Here is an 11,689-nt window from a genome sequence, read left to right as displayed (position 1 = left end):
CACATCAGCAAAACACTCATCAAGTCTTTACTTTGCCTAGTGATAAGGTATCGGAAGGGAAAAGAAAGGTACTGTTTCCCTCAGCAATGACATGTTGACAGCAATGGATAGGCTGGGGTGGGGGACTGACCTTTTCCCCATCCCCTGCAGTTCACGGGCAGCTGCTGGAAGTGAAAACCTGAGAGTGCTTTCTCCTCACTTTGTACCAGAGAATATCCTTGTGGATGGCTGGAGCAGTCTCATTTGAATCACTTTACAGTCTTGTTATGGGAAAAATGTTCAAACAAGACACAGACTTTAATGCATCAAATGCAGTTACAAGTGTCTGGAAAGCTGTGCTGAGGAGTCCAGTTGTCCGCAGTGATATGTCAGCTGTCAGGACAGATCATAACTGGATTCAGCCTTGATATTAGCCACACAGCAGGATGTTCACTTAGGTTACAGTATCTAAAAGAATAACTAAATCTCATGTGGTTTTATCCATTACAATAGCTCTGACAGAGCCAGTTTTGCCTCAGGGCTGTGAAGTCCTGGTGCCAATATGAAAGAGAACGGCTGAAGAGCCTCGGAGAACCAAGAATTACTCTCTCTCCATTTTCTCTCTCTTTCCTCCCTCTACTGGCAGACAGAATAAAATCATAAAGCATTTAAAGTTTTCTTTTGGTCTTCAAAGATGTCTGAATCTGTAATTCAGCAAAACTTCCATCCCTGACTCATCTGAGCACAAATAGGTGCCTCAAAGGCCTGCCCACAGTTTCCTTGCTGCTCTGAGGCTAGCCTTGGCTTCAGCCCTGGGCAAGCATCCATCACAGGAATGCTATAAAAGGGTCAGGGTCCACGAGTGTCTTAGACAGAAAATAACCCAAGAGGGAGCCTGGTGCAACTGGCTGCCTGAGGCCAGGCTGACTATTATCATCCCAGAATTGCCGAGGTGTGAAGGCACCTCTGGAGGTCTCCAGGCCAATCCTTGCTCAGAGCAGGGTCACCTAAGACAGGTTGCCAAGGGCTGTTTCCAGCTGGGTTTTGAATATCTCCAAGGATGTAGACTCCACAACTCTTATGGGGCAGCCTCTTTGCAGTCTGACCATCTTCATGGTAAAAAAGCTTTTTCTTATATTTAATTGGAATTTCCTGTATTTTGCTTTGTGCCCATTGCTTCTTAATCTTTGATTGGGCACCACTGAGAAGTACCTGGCTGTGTCTTCTTTACTCCCCTGACATGGATAAGATCCCACTGAGCCTTCTCATCTGCAGGCTGTACTGGTGCATGGGGTTGCTCCTCCACAGGTGCTGGACTTTTCACTTCTGCTTGTTGAAATCCATTATGTTCCTGTCAACCTGTTTTTGTTAGGTCCCTCTTGATGGCAGCACAACCTTCTGGCATACCAACCACTCCTCTCAATTTTGGATCATCTGAGGGTGCACTCTTCCTCCTCATCCAGGTCATTAACAAAGATGTTAAACAAGTATTAGTCCCACTTTTAGCCCCTGGGGTATGCTGCTAGGAACTGGCCCCCAGGTGGAATGGAAAAAGAAGAAACACATCTTCTTTAGAAGCTGTGTGTTGTCCTATGTACTGCACAGATCAAGGACAAGAAAATGCTGTTGGTTTCCATACATGAGTGGATTTATGGAGCTGTGATAAAGGGATGGAGCTCCTGAGCAACAACAGTTTCATTGCTTCCTGTCTGGGAGAAAAAAATGGCCAATGTCCTTTGCTTCCAACTCAGCTAGTGTGGGAGATCCTGATGAACTCTTTCACTAGCAGTTTTCCTCAGATCTTGAGATCTTACTATACAACCACCAATAACATTGCTTGGAAACACACCACAGGCTTCAATACATATGCACCTCAGCCACCTGTATCATACCTGCCCCCTTGATACAACATTTTTTGGACTAGAAGAGTCACTGTTAATGAAAATACAACCTGTGTCATTCTCTTCCTTCCAGAAGCTTCTGAGGGTGCTAACAGCAAAATTTGTAAATATCCAGTATTGGTGTTAAATGATTTTACACCCCAGAGTTTTAGACTTCTCCATCTGTATTGCCTACTGGCTTATATCTTCTGAAATGCAATCTCTGAGTATAAAATTAGATGATATAGCAGCTAACACTTTTTTAAAGGTCTTCTCCTGCTGAAAGAATGCCTGTCCAGCTGCATTAAGAGAAATATGACCCTTTTAAATCTACTTACTCCCCCCGACAGAAGAAAGCTATATTCTGTTCTGCCTTAGTCAATTTAGTAGCAGCCATTTCAAAAACAGCCTTCAGCATCTTAAAAGAAACCATGCTGTTGACAAAGCTGCTAAAAAAAAGGCCCTCATAAAATGCACGAGTAATAAAAGGTATTCTCTTGAAACAGCTTGTGAAATAATGGGAGGTATACTGGACTGAAGTTAAATTTTGCTGTTTGATTACTGACACCTCAATGAAAAGGTTTTTCTCTCTTTCCTGGTCTGTATGGGAGTTATTTGGAACAGATTTGCTTTAGATTTAGTACACTTTTAAAACTGACAGTGTAAGAAGCCATCTTTAATCATCTCCTTCACCATTAGGAGAGCTCTTAGTCTTTCTTCCGAGCTTCTTTGAAGTTTTTAATCTGTTGCAGACTGGATGGTTCACAGCTTCTCTTCTGAGTGACATAGAAGGAACCTGTGTATTGTGGTAAGATGCAGTTCTCGTAAGACTTCTTTAAATCCTCTGTATAGAAGGTTCACCTCCTTATTGGAATCTGTTAATCTACAACACCTTTGGCCATGTTTTATATGGCTATTTTAATGTAGCACTAAATAGTCTCTAACTCTGCTTCTCCCCAAACTGCAGTTCTTCAAAGGACAATAGCTCTGCTTCCACAGATCATAGATAATCCCATGCACTAAGGAGGAATATGCCACCCAGGGATCCAGTTGTTTAGGACTGCCATAATTATTTACTATCACAATACTTGCAGGTCTGAGGTTTTTTCTTTTTTTATTATTTGTTTATTTCTGCAAAGGTTTATGGGAACACAGTTCAATCATCACTTTGCCAAAATAAAAATTAAATATCTCCATTCTAATCTGAAAGTATTGCAGTGAAGGGGTGCCAGTAGGGTGTTTACTCACAGGAATGTAATGTCATAAGCAGTGGTAATAAACTAGTTGGCTTTTTTTGTCCTGGGTAAATATACAATGCAAGTGATGCAGATGGCCCCTCAAACTCTGGTATCCTGGCATGCCTGTTTATGGTGTCAAAAAGCTGAATCCTTTGGAAACACCTGCAGAAGAAGGAATATGAAGGATTTTGCAATGGAGTGGTGTCCATTGGATGACATATGATGAAAAAATGCCCAAGTGCTAATCAAGGTTAGTTATTCTCCAAGCACATTATCCATCAGGGGTAGCTCAGAACTTATGGACTGCCATGTTAAGTGCTGCAAAAGTAATCCCTGGAGGACTAAGCAAAAGCCATGGCTATTTCTTACCCATGTAAGAGATTTTGAAAACTGTTTTCCAATCATAGGGCTGGTGTGTTTCCATTACACTTGCTTTCCAAGAGATCCAGCTGCGTAACTAACTGCACTGGAAAAGCAGATTTGGCATTTTGTTGGAATAGCCAGGTGCTGACTTTGCTGGGAATAGTGATGGAAACCTCCCTGTTACTTATGCATTCTGCAAAGCATCGTATCTGAGTGTTGCAGGCATGGGAAATACCCTCCAACATGTGGGATTTAGGAAGCTGTTACAATCAACTCAGCAATAACCTCTTCCTTCTCCCTTTTCTCTTTCTAGAGGTACGAGTCTTTCAGTCCAGGAAGCCTGATGCTGTTTGGCATGTGGTCTTTGTACTTCTTCAGGTTAAAATTAACCAAGAGTTACCCCATTTTTGTATTCTTTTGTTTAGTAAGTGATTCTCTGTGACAGGTTCATGCTTAAGGTCACTGTGAAAATGTCATCAAATGAACAATCTTCCATAAACTTACTTGATGGTTCCTTTTGATTTAGGTGCTTTCAGATGGTTACTTTTCTTAAAAAGATGGAGCACCTGTGGGGTTTGGATTTTGTTTTGGTTTTGGGGGGGTTTTGTTTGTTTGTTGTTTTTTTAAACCAAAACCCTAACTTTGCATAAGTAGTTTCCTAAGCCTTCTGAGAGTACCAGGTAATTGCACCCTCAAGGCTGTATGTACATTTCTGTGAGAGCTGTGGTTAGTGCTGGTACATAAACACTCCTGACACATCCATGTAGCCAGAAGTATTGTGGGTTGTAAAATACCTCTGCATCCCAGATTTTAAAGTGCCGTTAAATTGCCTTACAGCATCGGCTTTGATTTCATTATTGGTAGCAAAGTGGTGAATGAGGTGTTTGAGCATTTTGTTTGAAGACTTGTTTACAACTTTTTTAATCCCAGTGGAATCATAATTCTGAGACATGCAAAAAAGGGACCTGCCTAAGTAGTGGCAGCTCAGTCTTCCATCTTCTCATTTAGCTGAAGGGCTCAGCTCAGACATATTTAGACAGAGCTGCTACTGCTGCTGTGATGGTCTGAGAACTGACTAGTCCAGCCTACCATTGTGCATCCGCATCTGAAACAGTAATTCTGTTTCTCTTTTCTTTGTGCCATCTAGGAAAAAAGCTGTGAGAGTCCTGTCCCTGCCTGTCATTTCTCAAAACCTTGGTTTGGTTTCTTGGAAATGAGCACTTGCCCTTCCGGCAATATCAGGTTTGTAATACATTTTCTTTAGCAGTGACATGTTTAACCTTTCTTAGAACCATTGCTAGTATAAATACAGCACTTTTCAAATATACAGTAAAAATTACCCTATAAAACATGATTTATTAACCACATGTGGAGGCAAAATATTTTACAATAAAATTTTACTCCCTAGTTATCCAGAATTCTTCTCATCTGGGTGATAACAGCACTTGGCTGCATACTCTGGGACATGAGGGTCAATGGACTTGGCTCTCAGCAACTTGGAGGCCAAAAATCTGCCAGGCACAGGATTGGAAACCTAGATCCTACTAAGAGAGCAAGAGCCAAGACCTTTTGGAGATTGCTACCTTTAAGGTACAAAAGAAGAGTGTCAGGTACTGGATGTCATCTGCATAACCTGACTCTGGAAGGGGGGATGTTACTGGGGAAAAGTGGGACCTGCAAATAGAATGAGGTGGCTTGGCTGTACACCAGCTGCTGTGTGCACATCTGAAGGGCTGTGTGGCTTTGCTGGGAAGCAGTGTGATGTCCTGGGTAAAACATGGAGGTGGCACTAGGAATCCTGCATGGTCCATCAGACCCTGCCTAAATGAGAATTTCTCAGAGGGAAGGAAGTGTATTCAATGCAGAGTGGGTTTAAGTTTGGTTTCCAAAGGAAAAAAAGCTTGTGCAAGCACAGCATTTTTGTCTGCCCATGTTTGCTGTCACTTTACCAATTCTTCCCTCATTATTTGTCAACTCATTTACCTATTTAACCAGGTTTGACTGGGGGACGATGGTGCAGAAGATACAAAGTGGTGGCTGGGTCATGGAGTGACATAATGACAGTACTTCCAAACGAGTGCCACCACCAAGGGAAAGGCTTACATTTTGCTACTAGTCATTAGCCCCTACGCATTAGCTGTACAGTCCAGCTCAAAGCACTCCCAGCAGATGTGGTTTCCAGCCCAGCAAGGAAAGAATAAAAGGCTAGAAGTATAGCAGGAAAAGGGATAGATTGAAGGGTGCTGTGAGGGGTGTGAAGAGGTATGAAGGGGTTAGAAGAAGATAAGGGACGAGAAAGGAATGGGAATTATGTGACTGAATGGGAAAGCCAGCTTAATTAGTTGTGCTCTCACAGAGGTTCTTGCTGTTTGCATCAGTGGCCTTTGGGCTGCAGTTTCAGCTGTCAGAAGTTGCTATGTTTCCAGAAGAAAGGAAGAGGACCAAATAATTTACATTTATTTTCTATTTGTCCTGATCCACATTCTGGCATCTGCAAATCTAGGTTTTCCTTTAGGCCACTTTTTCTGTCTTCATTTCCCTTTTATGAAGGTCTGCAGAGTAACAGAGACATTCTTCCTGCTTCCTTACTCTGAAATGTCACTATGTCCGCTTTTTGGTATCTGTGATACCTCCTGTCATTTTTCACCAGGCTTTTTTTCTGTGTTTGTATCCTTTTTTTATCTTTTTTCTCCTTTTCTATATTCTGTTGTTCCTTCATTTCATGCTTGCCTTTTTTCTGCCTCTTGTCTTCCTGTCATCTGCCACTTCCATTTTGAAGTTACTCTCTTCATCTACCAACTGAAAGGGCAGGTCCAACTAGATCAGACATCCAGCCATTCAAAAAAGGACTCATACAGAAAAGTCAGATTTAAATCTTTCATACAGGATTTTTTTTCTGGGCACTACACTCAAATTGTTGTTCTTATTCTTAAATATGACCCCTCTTCCTCTCCAAGGAGCTATAACATGAAAAGATGCTTACACAAATAGGCACCCACCTGAACACCACTAACCTGGGCTTATTTCCTCATACTTCTTTTTAAATGAAAACCTACTGGCTGCCTTGAAAGATATTGTCTAAACAAGCACGTAACAGTCCCTTAGAGAGATGATCTCTCCAGGTTTATACAAATTCATTACTCCATCACTCCACCCACTTCTAAGAAAAGGATTTTTCCGTATTTTCTTCTCTTCTGCAAAGCACTTTTCCCACAGATTATTTTTAAACCTTCACTACAAAAAATAAAATAAAAAATCGACAAAAATTAAGTAATAAAATTAAATTATCCTGATTTAGTCATGTTAAGGGGCACAGTCAGACTACGTGAAATCTGTTCTTTAATGTCTAGCCATGATGGGAATGATCACATAAAGGCAGATGAAACAAAAAAAAAAGGTGAGTGGAGAGGTGTGTTTAAAAGGTTTGGTAAGCACTATCCCATGGAGGTATCAGGTCAGCTAGCTGGTTTGACTGAATGGCTGGGGTTTTCCTTAGGACTGGCTGCTCCCAGGGTAAGTTTTGGGGATCCACAAGCGAGCACAGTATTCTTGTAGCATCATTCCCCACCCATATGAATGCACTGCAACCTCTCAGGACACTCTTGAGCTTCTGCTCCTTCATCCAAATGGGAGAAATCACAGTCCCAAAAGGAGCTCTTGGGTTTTACAGGCTGCTAGGCTGGCCTGGTAGTAGGTTAGGTGTTTAGATGGAATGTCAGCATTAAATATTTTCTCACCTTTAGACCAGTTCACCTCTTCATTGTCTTAAGATGCAGACAGTTTTATGCCTAGCTAGGAAAAAGAACTGAGGATATCAAGTATCTGCACTTTTAAACACTACCAGCCATTTCTCCAAATTTATTACAGCAAATTGCTGATGGAGGAAAAAACAGGATTTACCTGCATACATATAAATAATATTTCTGCTACTTACTTCTTCAGACCTCTGAAGATTTGGCTTTCTTCCCTCTCTCTCTCTTTCCCCATCCTGCATCTGAAATCTGCCTTATTTCTTCCTGCACTACCTTTGGTGTCTAGACTCTCTCTTTCGTGTTTCATTACAACAGTGTTGTTTTCCCTCACCCACTGGCTGTTCCTTTTAACAGTGGCTTTCATTTGGAAGGAACTTCAGCTCTGAAATACCCAGGAGCTCCTGATCGTTAGATCCTACAGCCCAGGTTGTTAGGTTTTTCTCCCACTTCAGACTTGTACCCTCCAAAAAAGCACTGCTCTTTTACAGGGAAGCAACTTAAATGCCACACATCATCATGCCCCACCACTGAGAGTCCCAAGGTAAGTCAGGGACTGCATTACTGTGTATCTCCTCCCTGGTACTGAGAGAGCCGTAAATACACATGCTAAGAGTTGAGACAGATTATATTTGGGAAGTGCTGCCTTGGGTGTGAATTAGTCTTTACTAATGTTTCTTTAGGTTTTTGTAGGGATAAATTTGACTTTTCTTGTTGACACTAAGATCTCCTGATTTTGTGGAAGCATGAGGCACCCACAACCCCTCCTCTCAACTCAATCAAATGTGATATATTTTATATAAGTAATGTTAAATAAATGCAATTTTAAAAAAACAAACACATCAAACCCAGTTCTAAAAGTTGCTGCTCAGTACTGTGACCTGAAAGTAGGGGTTGGTAAAATATTTGATTGAGTTGTCTTTATCTTATTGTTGATTTTTCATGTTCAAATTGTGTGACTCATACGCTTAAACTTCCCTCTCCATACACAGTTTCCTTGCAGAAATCAGAGCAATGTGAGCAGAGCTGCCTGCTCCTTGAGGTTCTGGTCATGGTGCTGAATGAGCATCACTTTCTGGTTGGTGGCCATTTGTCCTGGCGGTGACTGGGTGGTGTGGAAGTGTCTGCCAGTTGTCCTAGACCCTGCAGCCCTATGGGTGTGCACATGCCTCTGTGCCAACCTCTTCCCCGTGGCCTGTGTTTTGTTTTGCCCATTTCTCCTGTGGCTTGCCTTCATGTCAGGTTGCAGTGAGAGCTGTTGGACACGGGACCTTTTGTAGAAGACATCTCCTGGGTAAGCACTTTGCTCTACCGTGTCACCACGGGGAATCAGGCAACAAAGCATGGCAGGCTGGGGTTTGCTCCTGCCTTTCAGTGTAAGTGCCTCTTCTGTCAGGCAGCATGTGTGTGCATTCACCCCTCCTGCTCTTGTTCCCCCACAGGCTAGATGTTCTCTTCTCCCTCCTGGGATGCACTCTTTTTTGCTGGACTGCAGATGAACCGTATCACTTTAGGTATGAAGGGGCAGTAGGGTGTGTCCTGTCTCCCTAGGGTGGGTCCCATGCAATCACAGGGCAAAGGCTCTCCTGTATACCCAGAGAGACTGATAGTGTTGTAGCAGAGTGCAGAGGACAGTCAGCAAGCTGGTGGAAGACTGTGAATCAGAAGCTTACGTAAGGATGTGCAGCAGTGAAGGACATTGTTCTTTCACTGCTTGCTTTCTGTGGAGTAAGTGCCAGCTAGCAGGAAGCTGTATGTAAGTCTTGTTTGGTGCAATGCAAAGGCAGGGTAGGTCTAAGTGTGTTTTGAGCATCCTAAAATATTGCTGTACACCAGTGCATGGCCCTACACATCCTAGCTGGGTACAGAGCACTGGAAGAGCACCTGGGGATGGGCTTATTGAGTTGAGTGTGAATGCTGGCTTAGGATGCTTGAAACAGAAAGCTGAGCTCCAGAGTTGTTTGGAATCTCTCTGCAGACCTTGCAGCTGTGAGTTAAATCGTGGATGGTTACAATGTGCCTTGGCCAGGATGTCAGCAGAGCGGAATGTGTGTGCGCTTCCGCATTTAAGACCAGGATTAATACGGTGCAGACTCTAATTTGGATTCCAGGAACAAATTTAAAGAGTCTGTCCTTGCACAGCCAGCCAGGAGGGCTATTTGAGGCACAAGTGAAATTGATTTTGGTTTAAAAGGGCTGTAAATGAAGATACAAGGAAGTATGGAGAAAATAATGTAAAATTGATTAGAAAGGAGCCATTACCCAGCAGGTGGTAAACCACTGAAGATAGGCCATTGAATAACCATTAAAAGAAAATGAGAATACTCTGGTATATACAAATAAGAATCAGAACATTGCATTCCTAGAATGGTATTTTTTTTGTTCAGTCCATGTGTTTTAAGGTTGTGAACCACTGCGAAAGACTGGAGATGCACCCTGTAACTTGGAAAAAACCTCTGGATCAGGATTGGTAACGAGCAGAAGGATTTATATGAAAGTTCACCCTAGAAAGCCTGCAGTGGGAACGTCTTCTGGGAGCAGAATGCAAGCACGACTTGTGTGTGAAATTACATCAAGAGACACCAAACTGGAGAAAAAAAGATGGATTGCATACTTAACGCTGGCATGGAAAAGGAAAATCTGGGTGTATACTTGCAATATCTGGAACATGAAATCGTGGCAGTGGTTTTAATTACTTACAGAATCTAGCAGTTTGGAGACTAGAGACATTCCCAGTTAGTGGCTGTATCACAGACATGAAGTTACTATACCAATTTTGACTGCATTTTTGCAACCATATAGTGGATTTTGAACATTTAGTCATGTGTTCTGGACATTTCTGCTTTTAGCTCTCTGTTCAGCCAAGATTTGATGTTGTATATGAGGCATATCTAACATGTTAATGAAAAAATAAACTTATTAATTCCATTTTGTGCTTGGAAATTTGTAAAGACTACATTAGCAAATATACCTGTGAGCTCCTTAGACCTACAGATTAGTTCCAAGACAGTGAAATAATTAACTTATCACCAAGCTATATGTGAGACAATTAAATATTTTAAGAGCCTAAATGCTAGTTAAACCATTCAACTTGATTAAAGTTTAGATTTTTAATGTCGTGTGCAATCTTAAAACACATTCAGAGAATTCTTTGTGGGAAGTGCTTTTAGGATAATCCTCATAACAACCAAGACACTAAGCTGTAATAATATCTCCATTTAAAATAATTACATTAATGTTAACTGTTGCAGAGGTAAATTATATAGCAGACCTCCAATGCCATGCAGAGTGACTTGTTTTTTTGAGTTACAGGTTTGAAAAAAGCAATGCTTGAGATACTGCTTCCCTACCCCAAAGTGTTGGTTTGGACCCTGGCTGATTAGCTGGTGATCTAAGAGGCAGGAGCAACAAATGGTCCAAAAGTCAAGGGTTTTCTGCAGTCCTTTTGAATAGACCTTCCTGTAACACTGTGATGTGGTTTCTTAGATGTCGTAAGTGGTCCACAAGAGAGTGTATTAGATATATAAACTTGTGACTTCAGTCTTAAGAAAAGCATGTTCTCCATCAGCACAGGTCAAGGACCAAATTTCTCCCAGAAACCAGAGACCTCCAGAGCATCGGTGCTGCTGTTTTACAGAAATGTGCCACAGGTGCCTGCCACGTGTCTTACTGTGTTGTAATCATTAAGCAATGAGTATCTGACTGCACAATTATAAACCTAAATTAATATCTGTTGTTTGTCTCATAAAAAGCGATCCGGCTCACAGCTGGAACCAGCCTTCTCCTGCGTGTTCCCATATTGGTCTTCTTCAGTCCACACACTTAAGGTAAGTCTCTGAGGGGAGCAGCCTTTGCCTATGCAAAGTAACGTGCAGCAGGGGGATCTGGCTGAAGGAAAAGATGACATCACAAGCAGCTGGTGGTGTAGGATGGAGGAGCTGTGTTTCTGTCTTTTGGGATTCATTTTCTTGTGAGAACATAAGTTTTCCTTCAGGCAACTGTATCTAAAATCCTGTGATTTTGCACAAGAACCCGAGCCTTTCAAAAAGGGAAAAATAGGGGGTTTATTCAATGTATATGCATATAGAGGAGCCGAGGAGGGAGTTTTGAAGTGCCTTTATTTCCTGCCAGTGCTAGGGACAAAGAGACTAAAAGGGCTGTAAAGAAGATGACATTGCCTCTTTCAGAGGAGCAGTGAGAGCAGCTCTTAGCAAGTTAGGCACAGACTTGCCCTGGTCTTACACTCTTTGTTACATATTTAGTTTATTATAGCTGCTGGAAAAAAAAGAGCCAATATTAGGTTTGAAACCATGACTTGGATAAGATAAAGGAACCCAGAAATACAACGCACATAAATATGAGAAAAGGGAATTGCTTGCTTTCACAAATGTGGAATAAATTTACAGAGGCACAGCAAAAGATGAGAGATTATAAAAAGGTATTAGGGCTGTCACTGTAAAGGAGTCAGGGAATTACACAG

General features: G+C 41.9%; 1 long non-coding RNA gene across 7 annotated transcripts; it reads left to right on the top strand.

The window, feature by feature from the left end:
* The first annotated feature begins 246 nt into the window (after nucleotides 1-246).
* LOC127392509 (uncharacterized) lies at nucleotides 247-10,137 on the top strand. Of its 7 annotated transcripts, XR_007891286.1 has the most exons (7): nucleotides 261-3,884; nucleotides 4,608-4,702; nucleotides 4,869-5,050; nucleotides 7,701-7,753; nucleotides 8,202-8,503; nucleotides 8,652-8,723; nucleotides 9,597-10,137. It is a non-coding gene; the product is annotated as an uncharacterized LOC127392509 (long non-coding RNA). The 7 variants fall into 7 exon arrangements; XR_007891281.1 differs by having other exon boundaries at nucleotides 247-3,347; nucleotides 3,774-3,884; nucleotides 4,869-8,503; XR_007891283.1 differs by having other exon boundaries at nucleotides 247-3,884; nucleotides 4,869-7,753.
* The last annotated feature ends 1,552 nt before the right edge of the window (nucleotides 10,138-11,689 follow it).

The sequence above is a fragment of the Apus apus genome, chromosome 1 (assembly GCF_020740795.1).
Source record: "Apus apus isolate bApuApu2 chromosome 1, bApuApu2.pri.cur, whole genome shotgun sequence".
NCBI classification, from domain to species: domain Eukaryota; kingdom Metazoa; phylum Chordata; class Aves; order Apodiformes; family Apodidae; genus Apus; species Apus apus.
The sequence above is the reverse complement of the archived record's forward strand: the minus strand, read 5'-3'. Positions and strand labels throughout refer to the sequence as shown.